The sequence below is a fragment of the Crinia signifera genome, unplaced genomic scaffold, assembly GCF_055691185.1.
Source record: "Crinia signifera unplaced genomic scaffold, ASM5569118v1 HAP2_SCAFFOLD_103, whole genome shotgun sequence".
Taxonomy (NCBI): domain Eukaryota; kingdom Metazoa; phylum Chordata; class Amphibia; order Anura; family Myobatrachidae; genus Crinia; species Crinia signifera.
The window spans coordinates 608203-626168 of NW_028141997.1; the positions used below are offsets into that span (position 1 = coordinate 608203).

Genomic DNA, 17966 nt, shown 5'->3' on the forward strand with positions numbered 1-17966 from the left:
TGACTTCCAATGCAGTTTTTTCATACTTCCAAATGTTATTGAGCATGTTCTCGGATCAAAAGTTCATTAAAAATGTTCAAAGCTTTGTAAAATTCATGATATCTTCCTATAAAAATTAATTTTGATTCCATCCCTGTCTGAGGTACTCCTTTTATATTGTTTCAATCATTTCAGTCAAGCCATGGTGTAACATGGCATCTCGTGCATATTTTTAGAACATGTGACCTGACTTACGTACTTGGGAAATATTTGCTTTAGCAGACTCAGTCAAGCGTTGGTGGTATAGTGGTGAGCATAGCTGCCTTCCAAGCAGTTGACCCGTGTTCGATTCCCGGCCAACACAGTTTTTTCATACTTCCAAATGTTATTGAGCATGTTCTCGGATCAAAAGTTCATTAAAAATGTTCAAAGCTTTGTAAAATTCATGGTATATTCCTATAACAATTACTTTTGATTCCATCCCTGTCTGAGGTACTCATTTTATATTGTTTCAATCATTTCAGTCAAGCCATGGTGTAACATGGCATCTCGTGCATATTTTTAGAACATGTGACCTGACTTGCGTACTTGGGAAATATTTGCTTTAGCAGACTCAATCATGCGTTAGTGGTATAGTGGTGAGCATAGCTGCCTTCCAAGCAGTTGACCCGGGTTCGATTCCCGGCCAAAGCAGTTTTTTCTTACTTCCAAATGTTATTAAGCATGTTCTCGGATCAAAAGTTCATTAAAAATGTTCAAAGCTTTGTAAAATTCATGATATCTTCCTATAAAAATTACTTTTGATTCCATCCCTGTCTGAGGTACTCCTTTTATATTGTTTAAATCATTTCAGTCAAGCCATGGTGTAACATGGCATCTCGTGCATATTTTTAGAACATGTGACCTGACTTACGTACTTGGGAAATATTTGCTCTAGCAGACTCAGTCAAGCGTTGGTGGTATAGTGGTGAGCATAGCTGCCTTCCAAGCAGTTGACCCGTGTTCGATTCCCGGCCAATGCAGTTTTTTCATACTTCCAAATGTTATTGAGCATGTTCTCGGATCAAAAGTTCATTAAAAATGTTCAAATGTTCATGATATCTTCCTATAAAAATTAATTTTGATTCCATCCCTGTCTGAGGTACTCCTTTTATATTGTTTCAATCATTTCAGTCAAGCCATGGTGTAACATGGCATCTCGTGCATATTTTTAGAACATGTGACCTAACTTACGTACTTGGGAAGTATTTGCTTTAGCAGACTCAGTCAAGCGTTGGTGGTATAGTGGTGAGCATAGCTGCCTTCCAAGCAGTTGACTTCCAATGCAGTTTTTTCATACTTCCAAATGTTATTGAGCATGTTCTCGGATCAAAAGTTCATTAAAAATGTTCAAAGCTTTGTAAAATGTATGATATCTTCCTATAAAAATTACTTTTGATTCCATCCCTGTCTGAGGTTTTATATTGTTTCAATAATTTCAGTCAAGCCATGGTGTAACATGGCATCTCGTGCATATTTTTAGAACATGTGACCTGACTTACGTACTTGGGAAATATTTGCTTTAGCCGATTCCCGGCCAACGCAGTTTTTTCATACTTCCAAATGTTGTTGAGCATGTTCTCGGATCAAAAGTTCATTAAAAATGTTCAAAGCTTTGTAAAATTCATTGTATATTCCTATAAAAATTAATTTCGATTCCATCCCTGTCTGAGGTACTCCTTTTATATTGTTTCAATCATTTCAGTCAAGCCATGGTGTAACATGGCATCTTGTGCATATTTTTAGAACATGTGACCTGACTTACGTACTTGGGAAATATTTGCTTTAGCAGACTCAGTCAAGCGTTGGTGGTATAGTGGTGAGCATAGCTGCCTTCCAAGCAGTTGACTTCCAATGCAGTTTTTTCATACTTCCAAATGTTATTGAGCATGTTCTCGGATCAAAAGTTCATTAAAAATGTTCAAAGCTTTGTAAAATGTATGATATCTTCCTATAAAAATTACTTTTGATTCCATCCCTGTCTGAGGTTTTATATTGTTTCAATCATTTCAGTCAAGCCATGGTGTAACATGGCATCTCGTGCATATTTTTAGAACATGTGACCTGACTTACGTACGTGGGAAATATTTGCTTTAGCAGACTCAGTCAAGCGTTGGTGGTATAGTGGTGAGCATAGCTGCCTTCCAAGCAGTTGACTTCCAATGCAGTTTTTTCATACTTCCAAATGTTATTGAGCATGTTCTCGGATCAAAAGTTCATTAAAAATGTTCAAAGCTTTGTAAAATTCATGATATCTTCCTATAAAAATTAATTTTGATTCCATCCCTGTCTGAGGTACTCCTTTTATATTGTTTCAATCATTTCAGTCAAGCCATGGTGTAACATGGCATCTCGTGCATATTTTTAGAACATGTGACCTGACTTACGTACTTGGGAAATATTTGCTTTAGCAGACTCAGTCAAGCGTTGGTGGTATAGTGGTGAGCATAGCTGCCTTCCAAGCAGTTGACCCGGGTTCGATTCCCGGCCAACGCAGTTTTTTCATACTTCCAAATGTTGTTGAGCATATTCTCGGATCAAAAGTTCATTAAAAATGTTCAAAGCTTTGTAAAATTCATGGTATATTCCTATAAAAATTACTTTTGATTCCATCCCTGTCTGAGGTTTTATATTGTTTCAATAATTTCAGTCAAGCCATGGTGTAACATGGCATCTCGTGCATATTTTTAGAACATGTGACCTGACTTACGTACTTGGGAAATATTTGCTTTAGCCGATTCCCGGCCAACGCAGTTTTTTCATACTTCCAAATGTTGTTGAGCATGTTCTCGGATCAAAAGTTCATTAAAAATGTTCAAAGCTTTGTAAAATTCATTGTATATTCCTATAAAAATTAATTTCGATTCCATCCCTGTCTGAGGTACTCCTTTTATATTGTTTCAATCATTTCAGTCAAGCCATGGTGTAACATGGCATCTTGTGCATATTTTTAGAACATGTGACCTGACTTACGTACTTGGGAAATATTTGCTTTAGCAGACTCAGTCAAACGTTGGTGGTATAGTGGTGAGCATAGCTGCCTTCCAAGCAGTTGACTTCCAATGCAGTTTTTTCATACTTCCAAATGTTATTGAGCATGTTCTCGGATCAAAAGTTCATTAAAAATGTTCAAAGCTTTGTAAAATGTATGATATCTTCCTATAAAAATTACTTTTGATTCCATCCCTGTCTGAGGTTTTATATTGTTTCAATCATTTCAGTCAAGCCATGGTGTAACATGGCATCTCGTGCATATTTTTAGAACATGTGACCTGACTTACGTACGTGGGAAATATTTGCTTTAGCAGACTCAGTCAAGCGTTGGTGGTATAGTGGTGAGCATAGCTGCCTTCCAAGCAGTTGACTTCCAATGCAGTTTTTTCATACTTCCAAATGTTATTGAGCATGTTCTCGGATCAAAAGTTCATTAAAAATGTTCAAAGCTTTGTAAAATTCATGATATCTTCCTATAAAAATTAATTTTGATTCCATCCCTGTCTGAGGTACTCCTTTTATATTGTTTCAATCATTTCAGTCAAGCCATGGTGTAACATGGCATCTCGTGCATATTTTTAGAACATGTGACCTGACTTACGTACTTGGGAAATATTTGCTTTAGCAGACTCAGTCAAGCGTTGGTGGTATAGTGGTGAGCATAGCTGCCTTCCAAGCAGTTGACCCGGGTTCGATTCCCGGCCAACGCAGTTTTTTCATACTTCCAAATGTTGTTGAGCATATTCTCGGATCAAAAGTTCATTAAAAATGTTCAAAGCTTTGTAAAATTCATGGTATATTCCTATAAAAATTACTTTTGATTCCATCCCTGTCTGAGGTTTTATATTGTTTCAATCATTTCAGTCAAGCCATGGTGTAACATGGCATCTCGTGCATATTTTTAGAACATGTGACCTGACTATTACATACGTGGGAAATATTTGCTTTAGCAGACTCAGTCAAGCGTTGGTGGTATAGTGGTGAGCATAGCTGCCTTCCAAGCAGTTGACCCGGGTTCGATTCCCGGCCAACGCAGTTTTTTCATACTTCCAAATGTTGTTGAGCATGTTCTCGGATCAAAAGTTCATTAAAAATGTTCAAAACTTTGTAAAATTCATCGTATATTCCTATAAAAATTAATTTTGATTCCATCCCTGTCTGAGGTACTCCTTTTATATTGTTTCAATCATTTCAGTCAAGCCATGGTGTAACATGGCATCTCGTGCATATTTTTAGAACATGTGACCTGACTTACGTACTTGGGAAATATTTGCTTTAGCAGACTCAGTCAAGCGTTGGTGGTATAGTGGTGAGCATAGCTGCCTTCCAAGCAGTTGACTTCCAATGCAGTTTTTTCATACTTCCAAATGTTATTGAGCATGTTCTCGGATCAAAAGTTCATTAAAAATGTTCAAAGCTTTGTAAAATTCATGGTATATTCCTATAACAATTACTTTTGATTCCATCCCTGTCTGAGGTACTCATTTTATATTGTTTCAATCATTTCAGTCAAGCCATGGTGTAACATGGCATCTCGTGCATATTTTTAGAACATGTGACCTGACTTGCGAACTTGGGAAATATTTGCTTTAGCAGACTCAATCAAGCGTTGGTGGTATAATGGTGAGCATAGCTGCCTTCCAAGCAGTTGACCCGGGTTCGATTCCCGGCCAAAGCAGTTTTTTCTTACTTCCAAATGTTATTAAGCATGTTCTCGGATCAAAAGTTCATTAAAAATGTTCAAAGCTTTGTAAAATTCATGATATCTTCCTATAAAAATTACTTTTGATTCCATCCCTGTCTGAGGTACTCCTTTTATATTGTTTAAATCATTTCAGTCAAGCCATGGTGTAACATGGCATCTCGTGCATATTTTTAGAACATGTGACCTGACTTACGTACTTGGGAAATATTTGCTCTAGCAGACTCAGTCAAGCGTTGGTGGTATAGTGGTGAGCATAGCTGCCTTCCAAGCAGTTGACCCGTGTTCGATTCCCGGCCAATGCAGTTTTTTCATACTTCCAAATGTTATTGAGCATGTTCTCGGATCAAAAGTTCATTAAAAATGTTCAAATGTTCATGATATCTTCCTATAAAAATTAATTTTGATTCCATCCCTGTCTGAGGTACTCCTTTTATATTGTTTCAATCATTTCAGTCAAGCCATGGTGTAACATGGCATCTCGTGCATATTTTTAGAACATGTGACCTGACTTACGTACTTGGGAAGTATTTGCTTTAGCAGACTCAGTCAAGCGTTGGTGGTATAGTGGTGAGCATAGCTGCCTTCCAAGCAGTTGACTTCCAATGCAGTTTTTTCATACTTCCAAATGTTATTGAGCATGTTCTCGGATCAAAAGTTCATTAAAAATGTTCAAAGCTTTGTAAAATGTATGATATCTTCCTATAAAAATTACTTTTGATTCCATCCCTGTCTGAGGTTTTATATTGTTTCAATAATTTCAGTCAAGCCATGGTGTAACATGGCATCTCGTGCATATTTTTAGAACATGTGACCTGACTTACGTACTTGGGAAATATTTGCTTTAGCCGATTCCCGGCCAACGCAGTTTTTTCATACTTCCAAATGTTGTTGAGCATGTTCTCGGATCAAAAGTTCATTAAAAATGTTCAAAGCTTTGTAAAATTCATTGTATATTCCTATAAAAATTAATTTCGATTCCATCCCTGTCTGAGGTACTCCTTTTATATTGTTTCAATCATTTCAGTCAAGCCATGGTGTAACATGGCATCTTGTGCATATTTTTAGAACATGTGACCTGACTTACGTACTTGGGAAATATTTGCTTTAGCAGACTCAGTCAAGCGTTGGTGGTATAGTGGTGAGCATAGCTGCCTTCCAAGCAGTTGACTTCCAATGCAGTTTTTTCATACTTCCAAATGTTATTGAGCATGTTCTCGGATCAAAAGTTCATTAAAAATGTTCAAAGCTTTGTAAAATGTATGATATCTTCCTATAAAAATTACTTTTGATTCCATCCCTGTCTGAGGTTTTATATTGTTTCAATCATTTCAGTCAAGCCATGGTGTAACATGGCATCTCGTGCATATTTTTAGAACATGTGACCTGACTTACGTACGTGGGAAATATTTGCTTTAGCAGACTCAGTCAAGCGTTGGTGGTATAGTGGTGAGCATAGCTGCCTTCCAAGCAGTTGACTTCCAATGCAGTTTTTTCATACTTCCAAATGTTATTGAGCATGTTCTCGGATCAAAAGTTCATTAAAAATGTTCAAAGCTTTGTAAAATTCATGATATCTTCCTATAAAAATTAATTTTGATTCCATCCCTGTCTGAGGTACTCCTTTTATATTGTTTCAATCATTTCAGTCAAGCCATGGTGTAACATGGCATCTCGTGCATATTTTTAGAACATGTGACCTGACTTACGTACTTGGGAAATATTTGCTTTAGCAGACTCAGTCAAGCGTTGGTGGTATAGTGGTGAGCATAGCTGCCTTCCAAGCAGTTGACCCGGGTTCGATTCCCGGCCAACGCAGTTTTTTCATACTTCCAAATGTTGTTGAGCATATTCTCGGATCAAAAGTTCATTAAAAATGTTCAAAGCTTTGTAAAATTCATGGTATATTCCTATAAAAATTACTTTTGATTCCATCCCTGTCTGAGGTTTTATATTGTTTCAATCATTTCAGTCAAGCCATGGTGTAACATGGCATCTCGTGCATATTTTTAGAACATGTGACCTGACTATTACATACGTGGGAAATATTTGCTTTAGCAGACTCAGTCAAGCGTTGGTGGTATAGTGGTGAGCATAGCTGCCTTCCAAGCAGTTGACCCGGGTTCGATTCCCGGCCAACGCAGTTTTTTCATACTTCCAAATGTTGTTGAGCATGTTCTCGGATCAAAAGTTCATTAAAAATGTTCAAAACTTTGTAAAATTCATCGTATATTCCTATAAAAATTAATTTTGATTCCATCCCTGTCTGAGGTACTCCTTTTATATTGTTTCAATCATTTCAGTCAAGCCATGGTGTAACATGGCATCTCGTGCATATTTTTAGAACATGTGACCTGACTTACGTACTTGGGAAATATTTGCTTTAGCAGACTCAGTCAAGCGTTGGTGGTATAGTGGTGAGCATAGCTGCCTTCCAAGCAGTTGACTTCCAATGCAGTTTTTTCATACTTCCAAATGTTATTGAGCATGTTCTCGGATCAAAAGTTCATTAAAAATGTTCAAAGCTTTGTAAAATTCATGGTATATTCCTATAACAATTACTTTTGATTCCATCCCTGTCTGAGGTACTCATTTTATATTGTTTCAATCATTTCAGTCAAGCCATGGTGTAACATGGCATCTCGTGCATATTTTTAGAACATGTGACCTGACTTGCGAACTTGGGAAATATTTGCTTTAGCAGACTCAATCAAGCGTTGGTGGTATAATGGTGAGCATAGCTGCCTTCCAAGCAGTTGACCCGGGTTCGATTCCCGGCCAAAGCAGTTTTTTCTTACTTCCAAATGTTATTAAGCATGTTCTCGGATCAAAAGTTCATTAAAAATGTTCAAAGCTTTGTAAAATTCATGATATCTTCCTATAAAAATTACTTTTGATTCCATCCCTGTCTGAGGTACTCCTTTTATATTGTTTAACCCCTTCCCGACATTGCCTTTTAAGGTAATTTTTTTTTTTTTTTCCTCCTTGTGTTCAAATAAGCGTAACTTTTTTAATTTTCCGGCTATATAGACACATGAGGGCTTTTTTTTTGCGGGACAAGTTGTACTTTCTAATGGTACCATTTACTATACCGTATAATATTCTGGGGAATCAGGAAATAATTCAATGTGGGGTAAAAAAAAAAAAAAACGCAATTCCACAATTTTGCGCTGGTTACGGTTTTTTTGGAGTTCATAGTTCGTTTAAAATGATGGGTTATCTTTATTCTATGGGTCGTTACGATTCCGGTAATACCAAACTTATATAGTTTTCGTTACATTTTACCACTAAAAAAAAAAATAGAAAATGTTACGGTTTTTCGAATTTGCGTCGCGTCGCCATGTTCTGCGGCTTATAACTTTTTTATTTTTCCACCTACGGACCTGGGTGAGGGCTCATTTTTTGCGGGCTGAAGTGTACTTTTTAATTAATACCATTATGGGATATGGGCGACTTTCTGATCTCTTTTAGTTATTTTTTTTTGGGTACGCGATGCGACCAAAAAGCGTAGTTTTGGCGTTGGGGATTATTTTCCGTTTACGCCTTTAACCGAGCGGGATAACTAATGTTATATTTTAATAGATCGGACTTTTAGGAACGCGGCGATACCAAATATGTTTATTTTTTTTATTATTTATTTATTTTTATTTGGGAAATGGGGAAAGGGGGGTGATTTGAACTTTTAATATTTTTTTATTTTTTTTTTATTTTTAAACTTTATTTTTTTTTTTTTTTTACTTTTACTACAAGGCCCCCTAGTGTACTTGACCACTAGGGGGCGCGATCGCCTGTACTAGGTTCAGCCATAGAGCTCTATGGCTGAACGTAGTGATTTTTTGCACTTCCTATTACATCCTGCCTGAGGCAGGATGTAATAGGTATGAATACACGGACAGCACAGGGGTCTACATTAGACCCCTGGCTACCATGGCAACCGATCGGCACCCTCCGATCGCGCTGCGGGGGGCCCCGATCGGCGCCGGAGGGGGGCGCCCCCCCCTCCGATCAGCTATTTAAGCACTGCGGGCGCTTTGCCCGCGGTGCTTAAAGGGTTAAACGGCCGCGATCGGCGAACTCGCCGCTCGTGGCCGTGAGAGCAGGGACATGGCTGTAATATACAGCCATTACCTGCTCTCTATCAAGCCAGCTCACTCCGTGAGCTGGCTTGATTCACCCCCAACCGACATATGGCGTAAATGTACGTCATATGTCGGGAAGGGGTTAAATCATTTCAGTCAAGCCATGGTGTAACATGGCATCTCGTGCATATTTTTAGAACATGTGACCTGACTTACGTACTTGGGAAATATTTGCTCTAGCAGACTCAGTCAAGCGTTGGTGGTATAGTGGTGAACATAGCTGCCTTCCAAGCAGTTGACCCGTGTTCGATTCCCGGCCAATGCAGTTTTTTCATACTTCCAAATGTTATTGAGCATGTTCTCGGATCAAAAGTTCATTAAAAATGTTCAAATGTTCATGATATCTTCCTATAAAAATTAATTTTGATTCCATCCCTGTCTGAGGTACTCCTTTTATATTGTTTCAATCATTTCAGTCAAGCCATGGTGTAACATGGCATCTCGTGCATATTTTTAGAACATGTGACCTGACTTACGTACTTGGGAAGTATTTGCTTTAGCAGACTCAGTCAAGCGTTGGTGGTATAGTGGTGAGCATAGCTGCCTTCCAAGCAGTTGACTTCCAATGCAGTTTTTTCATACTTCCAAATGTTATTGAGCATGTTCTCGGATCAAAAGTTCATTAAAAATGTTCAAAGCTTTGTAAAATGTATGATATCTTCCTATAAAAATTACTTTTGATTCCATCCCTGTCTAAGGTTTTATATTGTTTAAATAATTTCAGTCAAGCCATGGTGTAACATGGCATCTCGTGCATATTTTTAGAACATGTGACCTGACTTACGTACTTGGGAAATATTTGCTTTAGCCGATTCCCGGCCAACGCAGTTTTTTCATACTTCCAAATGTTGTTGAGCATGTTCTCGGATCAAAAGTTCATTAAAAATGTTCAAAGCTTTGTAAAATTCATTGTATATTCCTATAAAAATTAATTTCGATTCCATCCCTGTCTGAGGTACTCCTTTTATATTGTTTCAATCATTTCAGTCAAGCCATGGTGTAACATGGCATCTTGTGCATATTTTTAGAACATGTGACCTGACTTACGTACTTGGGAAATATTTGCTTTAGCAGACTCAGTCAAGCGTTGGTGGTATAGTGGTGAGCATAGCTGCCTTCCAAGCAGTTGACTTCCAATGCAGTTTTTTCATACTTCCAAATGTTATTGAGCATGTTCTCGGATCAAAAGTTCATTAAAAATGTTCAAATGTTCATGATATCTTCCTATAAAAATTAATTTTGATTCCATCCCTGTCTGAGGTACTCCTTTTATATTGTTTCAATCATTTCAGTCAAGCCATGGTGTAACATGGCATCTCGTGCATATTTTTAGAACATGTGACCTGACTTACGTACTTGGGAAGTATTTGCTTTAGCAGACTCAGTCAAGCGTTGGTGGTATAGTGGTGAGCATAGCTGCCTTCCAAGCAGTTGACTTCCAATGCAGTTTTTTCATACTTCCAAATGTTATTGAGCATGTTCTCGGATCAAAAGTTCATTAAAAATGTTCAAAGCTTTGTAAAATGTATGATATCTTCCTATAAAAATTACTTTTGATTCCATCCCTGTCTAAGGTTTTATATTGTTTAAATAATTTCAGTCAAGCCATGGTGTAACATGGCATCTCGTGCATATTTTTAGAACATGTGACCTGACTTACGTACTTGGGAAATATTTGCTTTAGCCGATTCCCGGCCAACGCAGTTTTTTCATACTTCCAAATGTTGTTGAGCATGTTCTCGGATCAAAAGTTCATTAAAAATGTTCAAAGCTTTGTAAAATTCATTGTATATTCCTATAAAAATTAATTTCGATTCCATCCCTGTCTGAGGTACTCCTTTTATATTGTTTCAATCATTTCAGTCAAGCCATGGTGTAACATGGCATCTTGTGCATATTTTTAGAACATGTGACCTGACTTACGTACTTGGGAAATATTTGCTTTAGCAGACTCAGTCAAGCGTTGGTGGTATAGTGGTGAGCATAGCTGCCTTCCAAGCAGTTGACTTCCAATGCAGTTTTTTCATACTTCCAAATGTTATTGAGCATGTTCTCGGATCAAAAGTTCATTAAAAATGTTCAAAGCTTTGTAAAATGTATGATATCTTCCTATAAAAATTACTTTTGATTCCATCCCTGTCTGAGGTTTTATATTGTTTCAATCATTTCAGTCAAGCCATGGTGTAACATGGCATCTCGTGCATATTTTTAGAACATGTGACCTGACTTACGTACGTGGGAAATATTTGCTTTAGCAGACTCAGTCAAGCGTTGGTGGTATAGTGGTGAGCATAGCTGCCTTCCAAGCAGTTGACTTCCAATGCAGTTTTTTCATACTTCCAAATGTTATTGAGCATGTTCTCGGATCAAAAGTTCATTAAAAATGTTCAAAGCTTTGTAAAATTCATGATATCTTCCTATAAAAATTAATTTTGATTCCATCCCTGTCTGAGGTACTCCTTTTATATTGTTTCAATCATTTCAGTCAAGCCATGGTGTAACATGGCATCTCGTGCATATTTTTAGAACATGTGACCTGACTTACGTACTTGGGAAATATTTGCTTTAGCAGACTCAGTCAAGCGTTGGTGGTATAGTGGTGAGCATAGCTGCCTTCCAAGCAGTTGACCCGGGTTCGATTCCCGGCCAACGCAGTTTTTTCATACTTCCAAATGTTGTTGAGCATATTCTCGGATCAAAAGTTCATTAAAAATGTTCAAAGCTTTGTAAAATTCATGGTATATTCCTATAAAAATTACTTTTGATTCCATCCCTGTCTGAGGTTTTATATTGTTTCAATCATTTCAGTCAAGCCATGGTGTAACATGGCATCTCGTGCATATTTTTAGAACATGTGACCTGACTATTACATACGTGGGAAATATTTGCTTTAGCAGACTCAGTCAAGCGTTGGTGGTATAGTGGTGAGCATAGCTGCCTTCCAAGCAGTTGACCCGGGTTCGATTCCCGGCCAACGCAGTTTTTTCATACTTCCAAATGTTGTTGAGCATGTTCTCGGATCAAAAGTTCATTAAAAATGTTCAAAGCTTTGTAAAATTCATCGTATATTCCTATAAAAATTAATTTTGATTCCATCCCTGTCTGAGGTACTCCTTTTATATTGTTTCAATCATTTCAGTCAAGCCATGGTGTAACATGGCATCTCTTGCATATTTTTAGAACATGTGACCTGACTTACGTACTTGGGAAATATTTGCTTTAGCAGACTCAGTCAAGCGTTGGTGGTATAGTGGTGAGCATAGCTGCCTTCCAAGCAGTTGACTTCCAATGCAGTTTTTTCATACTTCCAAATGTTATTGAGCATGTTCTCGGATCAAAAGTTCATTAAAAATGTTCAAAGCTTTGTAAAATGTATGATATCTTCCTATAAAAATTACTTTTGATTCCATCCCTGTCTGAGGTTTTATATTGTTTCAATCATTTCAGTCAAGCCATGGTGTAACATGGCATCTCGTGCATATTTTTAGAACATGTGACCTGACTTGCGTACTTGGGAAATATTTGCTTTAGCAGACTCAATCAAGCGTTGGTGGTATAGTGGTGAGCATAGCTGCCTTCCAAGCAGTTGACGCGGGTTCGATTCCCGGCCAACGCAGTTTTTTCATACTTCCAAATGTTATTGAGCATGTTCTCGGATCAAAAGTTCATTAAAAATGTTCAAAGCTTTGTAAAATTCATGGTATATTCCTATAAATTTTAATTTGGATTCCATCACTGTCTGAGGTACTCATTTTATATTGTTTCAATCATTTCAGTCAAGCCATGGTGTAACATGGCATCTCGTGCATAATTTTAGAACATGTGACCTGACTTGCGTACTTGGGAAATATTTGCTTTAGCAGACTCAATTAAGCATTGGTGGTATAGTGGTGAGCATAGCTGCCTTCCAACTAGTTGACCCGGGTTCGATTCCCGGCCAACGCAGTTTTTTCATACTTCCAAATGTTGTTGAGCATGTTCTCGGATCAAAAGTTCATTAAAAATGTTCAAAGCTTTGTAAAATTCATGATATCTTCCTATAAAAATTAATTTTGATTCCATCCCTGTCTGAGGTACTCCTTTTATATTGTTTCAATCATTTCAGTCAAGCCATGGTGTAACATGGCATCTCGTGCATATTTTTAGAACATGTGACCTTACTTACGTACTTGGGAAATATTTGCTTTAGCAGACTCAGTCAAGCGTTGGTGGTATAGTGGTGAGCATAGCTGCCTTCCAAGCAGTTGACTTCCAATGCAGTTTTTTCATACTTCCAAATGTTATTGAGCATGTTCTCGGATCAAAAGTTCATTAAAAATGTTCAAAGCTTTGTAAAATTCATGATATCTTCCTATAAAAATTAATTTTGATTCCATTCCTGTCTGAGGTACTCCTTTTATATTGTTTCAATCATTTCAGTCAAGCCATGGTGTAACATGGCATCTCGTGCATATTTTTAAAACATGTGACCTGACTTACATACGTGGGAAATATTTGCTTTAGCAGACTCAGTCAAGCGTTGGTGGTATAGTGGTGAGCATAGCTGCCTTCCAAGCAGTTGACCCGGGTTCGATTCCCGGCCAACGCAGTTTTTTCATACTTCCAAATGTTGTTGAGCATATTCTCGGATCAAAAGTTCATTAAAAATGTTCAAAGCTTTGTAAAATGTATGATATCTTCCTATAAAAATTACTTTTGATTCCATCCCTGTCTGAGGTTTTATATTGTTTCAATCATTTCAGTCAAGCCATGGTGTAACATGGCATCTCGTGCATATTTTTAGAACATGTGACCTGACTTACGTACGTGGGAAATATTTGCTTTAGCAGACTCAGTTAAGCGTTGGTGGTATAGTGGTGAGCATAGCTGCCTTCCAAGCAGTTGACCCGGGTTCGATTCCCGGCCAACGCAGTTTTTTCATAATTCCAAATGTTGTTGAGCATGTTCTCGGATCAAAAGTTCATTAAAAAGGTTCAAAGCTTTGTAAAATTCATGGTATATTCCTATAAAAATTACTTTTGATTCCATCCCTGTCTGAGGTATTCCTTTTATATTGTTTCAATCATTTCAGTCAAGCCATGGTGTAACATGGCATCTCGTGCATATTTTTAGAACATGTGACCTGACTTACGTACTTGGGAAATATTTGCTTTAGCAGACTCAGTCAAGCGTTGGTGGTATAGTGGTGAGCATAGCTGCCTTCCAAGCAGTTGACCCGTGTTCGATTCCCGGCCAACGCAGTTTTTTCATACTTCCAAATGTTATTGAGCATGTTCTCGGATCAAAAGTTCATTAAAAATGTTCAAAGCTTTGTAAAATTCATGGTATATTCCTATAACAATTACTTTTGATTCCATCCCTGTCTGAGGTATTCCTTTTATATTGTTTCAATCATTTCAGTCAAGCCATGGTGTAACATGGCATCTCGTGCATATTTTTAGAACATGTGACCTGACTTGCGTACTTGGGAAATATTTGCTTTAGCAGACTCAATCAAGCGTTGGTGGTATAGTGGTGAGCATAGCTGCCTTCCAAGCAGTTGACCCGTGTTCGATTCCCGGCCAACGCAGTTTTTTCATACTTCCAAATGTTATTGAGCATGTTCTCGGATCAAAAGTTCATTAAAAATGTTCAATGCTTTGTAAAATTCATGATATCTTCCTATAAAAATTACGTTTGATTCCATCCCTGTCTGAGGTACTCCTTTTATATTGTTTCAATCATTTCAGTCAAGCCATGGTGTAACATGGCATCTCGTGCATATTTTTAGAACATGTGACCTGACTTACGTACTTGGGAAATATTTGCTTTAGCAGACTCAGTCAAGCGTTGGTGGTATAGTGGTGAGCATAGCTGCCTTCCAAGCAGTTGACTTCCAATGCAGTTTTTTCATACTTCCAAATGTTATTGAGCATGTTCTCGGATCAAAAGTTCATTAAAAATGTTCAAAGCTTTGTAAAATTCATGGTATATTCCTATAACAATTACTTTTGATTCCATCCCTGTCTGAGGTACTCATTTTATATTGTTTAAATCATTTCAGTCAAACCATGGTGTAACATGGCATCTCGTGCATATTTTTAAAACATGTGACCTGACTTACATACGTGGGAAATATTTGCTTTAGCAGACTCAGTCAAGCGTTGGTGGTATAGTGGTGAGCATAGCTGCCTTCCAAGCAGTTGACCCGGGTTCGATTCCCGGCCAACGCAGTTTTTTCATACTTCCAAATGTTGTTGAGCATATTCTCTGATCAAAAGTTCATTAAAAATGTTCAAAGCTTTGTAAAATGTATGATATCTTCCTATAAAAATTACTTTTGATTCCATCCCTGTCTGAGGTTTTATATTGTTTCAATCATTTCAGTCAAGCCATGGTGTAACATGGCATCTCGTGCATATTTTTAGAACATGTGACCTGACTTACGTACGTGGGAAATATTTGCTTTAGCAGACTCAGTTCAGCGTTGGTGGTATAGTGGTGAGCATAGCTGCCTTCCAAGCAGTTGACTTCCAATGCAGTTTTTTCATACTTCCAAATGTTATTGAGCATGTTCTCGGATCAAAAGTTCATTAAAAAGGTTCAAAGCTTTGTAAAATTCATGGTATATTCCTATAAAAATTACTTTTGATTCCATCCCTGTCTGAGGTATTCCTTTTATATTGTTTCAATCATTTCAGTCAAGCCATGGTGTAACATGGCATCTCGTGCATATTTTTAGAACATGTGACCTGACTTACGTATTTCGGAAATATTTGCTTTAGCAGACTCAGTCAAGCGTTGGTGGTATAGTGGTGAGCATAGCTGCCTTCCAAGCAGTTGACCCGTGTTCGATTCCCGGCCAACGCAGTTTTTTCATACTTCCAAATGTTATTGAGCATGTTCTCGGATCAAAAGTTCATTAAAAATGTTCAAAGCTTTGTAAAATTCATGGTATATTCCTATAACAATTACTTTTGATTCCATCCCTGTCTGAGGTATTCCTTTTATATTGTTTCAATCATTTCAGTCAAGCCATGGTGTAACATGGCATCTCGTGCATATTTTTAGAACATGTGACCTGACTTGCGTACTTGGGAAATATTTGCTTTAGCAGACTCAATCAAGCGTTGGTGGTATAGTGGTGAGCATAGCTGCCTTCCAAGCAGTTGACCCATGTTCGATTCCCGGCCAACGCAGTTTTTTCTTACTTCCAAATGTTATTGAGCATGTTCTCGGATCAAAAGTTCATTAAAAATGTTCAAAGCTTTGTAAAATTCATGGTATATTCCTATAACAATTACTTTTGATTCCATCCCTGTCTGAGGTATTCCTTTTATATTGTTTCAATCATTTCAGTCAAGCCATGGTGTAACATGGCATCTCGTGCATATTTTTAGAACATGTGACCTGACTTGCGTACTTGGGAAATATTTGCTTTAGCAGACTCAATCAAGCGTTGGTGGTATAGTGGTGAGCATAGCTGCCTTCCAAGCAGTTGACCCGTGTTCGATTCCCGGCCAACGCAGTTTTTTCATACTTCCAAATGTTATTGAGCATGTTCTCGGATCAAAAGTTCATTAAAAATGTTCAATGCTTTGTAAAATTCATGATATCTTCCTATAAAAATTACGTTTGATTCCATCCCTGTCTGAGGTACTCCTTTTATATTGTTTCAATCATTTCAGTCAAGCCATGGTGTAACATGGCATCTCGTGCATATTTTTAGAACATGTGACCTGACTTACGTACTTGGGAAATATTTGCTTTAGCAGACTCAGTCAAGCGTTGGTGGTATAGTGGTGAGCATAGCTGCCTTCCAAGCAGTTGACTTCCAATGCAGTTTTTTCATACTTCCAAATGTTATTGAGCATGTTCTCGGATCAAAAGTTCATTAAAAATGTTCAAAGCTTTGTAAAATTCATGGTATATTCCTATAACAATTACTTTTGATTCCATCCCTGTCTGAGGTACTCATTTTATATTGTTTAAATCATTTCAGTCAAACCATGGTGTAACATGGCATCTCGTGCATATTTTTAAAACATGTGACCTGACTTACATACGTGGGAAATATTTGCTTTAGCAGACTCAGTCAAGCGTTGGTGGTATAGTGGTGAGCATAGCTGCCTTCCAAGCAGTTGACCCGGGTTCGATTCCCGGCCAACGCAGTTTTTTCATACTTCCAAATGTTGTTGAGCATATTCTCTGATCAAAAGTTCATTAAAAATGTTCAAAGCTTTGTAAAATGTATGATATCTTCCTATAAAAATTACTTTTGATTCCATCCCTGTCTGAGGTTTTATATTGTTTCAATCATTTCAGTCAAGCCATGGTGTAACATGGCATCTCGTGCATATTTTTAGAACATGTGACCTGACTTACGTACGTGGGAAATATTTGCTTTAGCAGACTCAGTTCAGCGTTGGTGGTATAGTGGTGAGCATAGCTGCCTTCCAAGCAGTTGACTTCCAATGCAGTTTTTTCATACTTCCAAATGTTATTGAGCATGTTCTCGGATCAAAAGTTCATTAAAAAGGTTCAAAGCTTTGTAAAATTCATGGTATATTCCTATAAAAATTACTTTTGATTCCATCCCTGTCTGAGGTATTCCTTTTATATTGTTTCAATCATTTCAGTCAAGCCATGGTGTAACATGGCATCTCGTGCATATTTTTAGAACATGTGACCTGACTTACGTATTTGGGAAATATTTGCTTTAGCAGACTCAGTCAAGCGTTGGTGGTATAGTGGTGAGCATAGCTGCCTTCCAAGCAGTTGACCCGTGTTCGATTCCCGGCCAACGCAGTTTTTTCATACTTCCAAATGTTATTGAGCATGTTCTCGGATCAAAAGTTCATTAAAAATGTTCAAAGCTTTGTAAAATTCATGGTATATTCCTATAACAATTACTTTTGATTCCATCCCTGTCTGAGGTATTCCTTTTATATTGTTTCAATCATTTCAGTCAAGCCATGGTGTAACATGGCATCTCGTGCATATTTTTAGAACATGTGACCTGACTTGCGTACTTGGGAAATATTTGCTTTAGCAGACTCAATCAAGCGTTGGTGGTATAGTGGTGAGCATAGCTGCCTTCCAAGCAGTTGACCCATGTTCGATTCCCGGCCAAC

At 37.6% G+C, this 17966-nt stretch overlaps 11 non-coding genes across 11 annotated transcripts; all 11 read left to right on the plus strand.

The window, feature by feature from the left end:
• Window positions 1–2442: 2442 nt before the first annotated feature.
• On the plus strand, window positions 2443–2514 carry TRNAG-UCC (transfer RNA glycine (anticodon UCC)). The gene has a single exon. It is a non-coding gene; the product is annotated as a tRNA-Gly (tRNA).
• A 1136-nt stretch (window positions 2515–3650) lies between these two features.
• On the plus strand, window positions 3651–3722 carry TRNAG-UCC (transfer RNA glycine (anticodon UCC)). Its single transcript has one exon. It is a non-coding gene; the product is annotated as a tRNA-Gly (tRNA).
• A 253-nt stretch (window positions 3723–3975) lies between these two features.
• TRNAG-UCC (transfer RNA glycine (anticodon UCC)) lies at window positions 3976–4047 on the plus strand. The gene has a single exon. It is a non-coding gene; the product is annotated as a tRNA-Gly (tRNA).
• Window positions 4048–6460: 2413 nt separating this feature from the next.
• TRNAG-UCC (transfer RNA glycine (anticodon UCC)) lies at window positions 6461–6532 on the plus strand. The gene has a single exon. It is a non-coding gene; the product is annotated as a tRNA-Gly (tRNA).
• Window positions 6533–6785: 253 nt separating this feature from the next.
• TRNAG-UCC (transfer RNA glycine (anticodon UCC)) lies at window positions 6786–6857 on the plus strand. Its single transcript has one exon. It is a non-coding gene; the product is annotated as a tRNA-Gly (tRNA).
• A 4578-nt stretch (window positions 6858–11435) lies between these two features.
• On the plus strand, window positions 11436–11507 carry TRNAG-UCC (transfer RNA glycine (anticodon UCC)). The gene has a single exon. It is a non-coding gene; the product is annotated as a tRNA-Gly (tRNA).
• Window positions 11508–11760: 253 nt separating this feature from the next.
• On the plus strand, window positions 11761–11832 carry TRNAG-UCC (transfer RNA glycine (anticodon UCC)). The gene has a single exon. It is a non-coding gene; the product is annotated as a tRNA-Gly (tRNA).
• Window positions 11833–13369: 1537 nt separating this feature from the next.
• Window positions 13370–13441, plus strand: TRNAG-UCC (transfer RNA glycine (anticodon UCC)). Its single transcript has one exon. It is a non-coding gene; the product is annotated as a tRNA-Gly (tRNA).
• A 251-nt stretch (window positions 13442–13692) lies between these two features.
• On the plus strand, window positions 13693–13764 carry TRNAG-UCC (transfer RNA glycine (anticodon UCC)). The gene has a single exon. It is a non-coding gene; the product is annotated as a tRNA-Gly (tRNA).
• Window positions 13765–14993: 1229 nt separating this feature from the next.
• TRNAG-UCC (transfer RNA glycine (anticodon UCC)) lies at window positions 14994–15065 on the plus strand. The gene has a single exon. It is a non-coding gene; the product is annotated as a tRNA-Gly (tRNA).
• A 1866-nt stretch (window positions 15066–16931) lies between these two features.
• TRNAG-UCC (transfer RNA glycine (anticodon UCC)) lies at window positions 16932–17003 on the plus strand. Its single transcript has one exon. It is a non-coding gene; the product is annotated as a tRNA-Gly (tRNA).
• The last annotated feature ends 963 nt before the right edge of the window (window positions 17004–17966 follow it).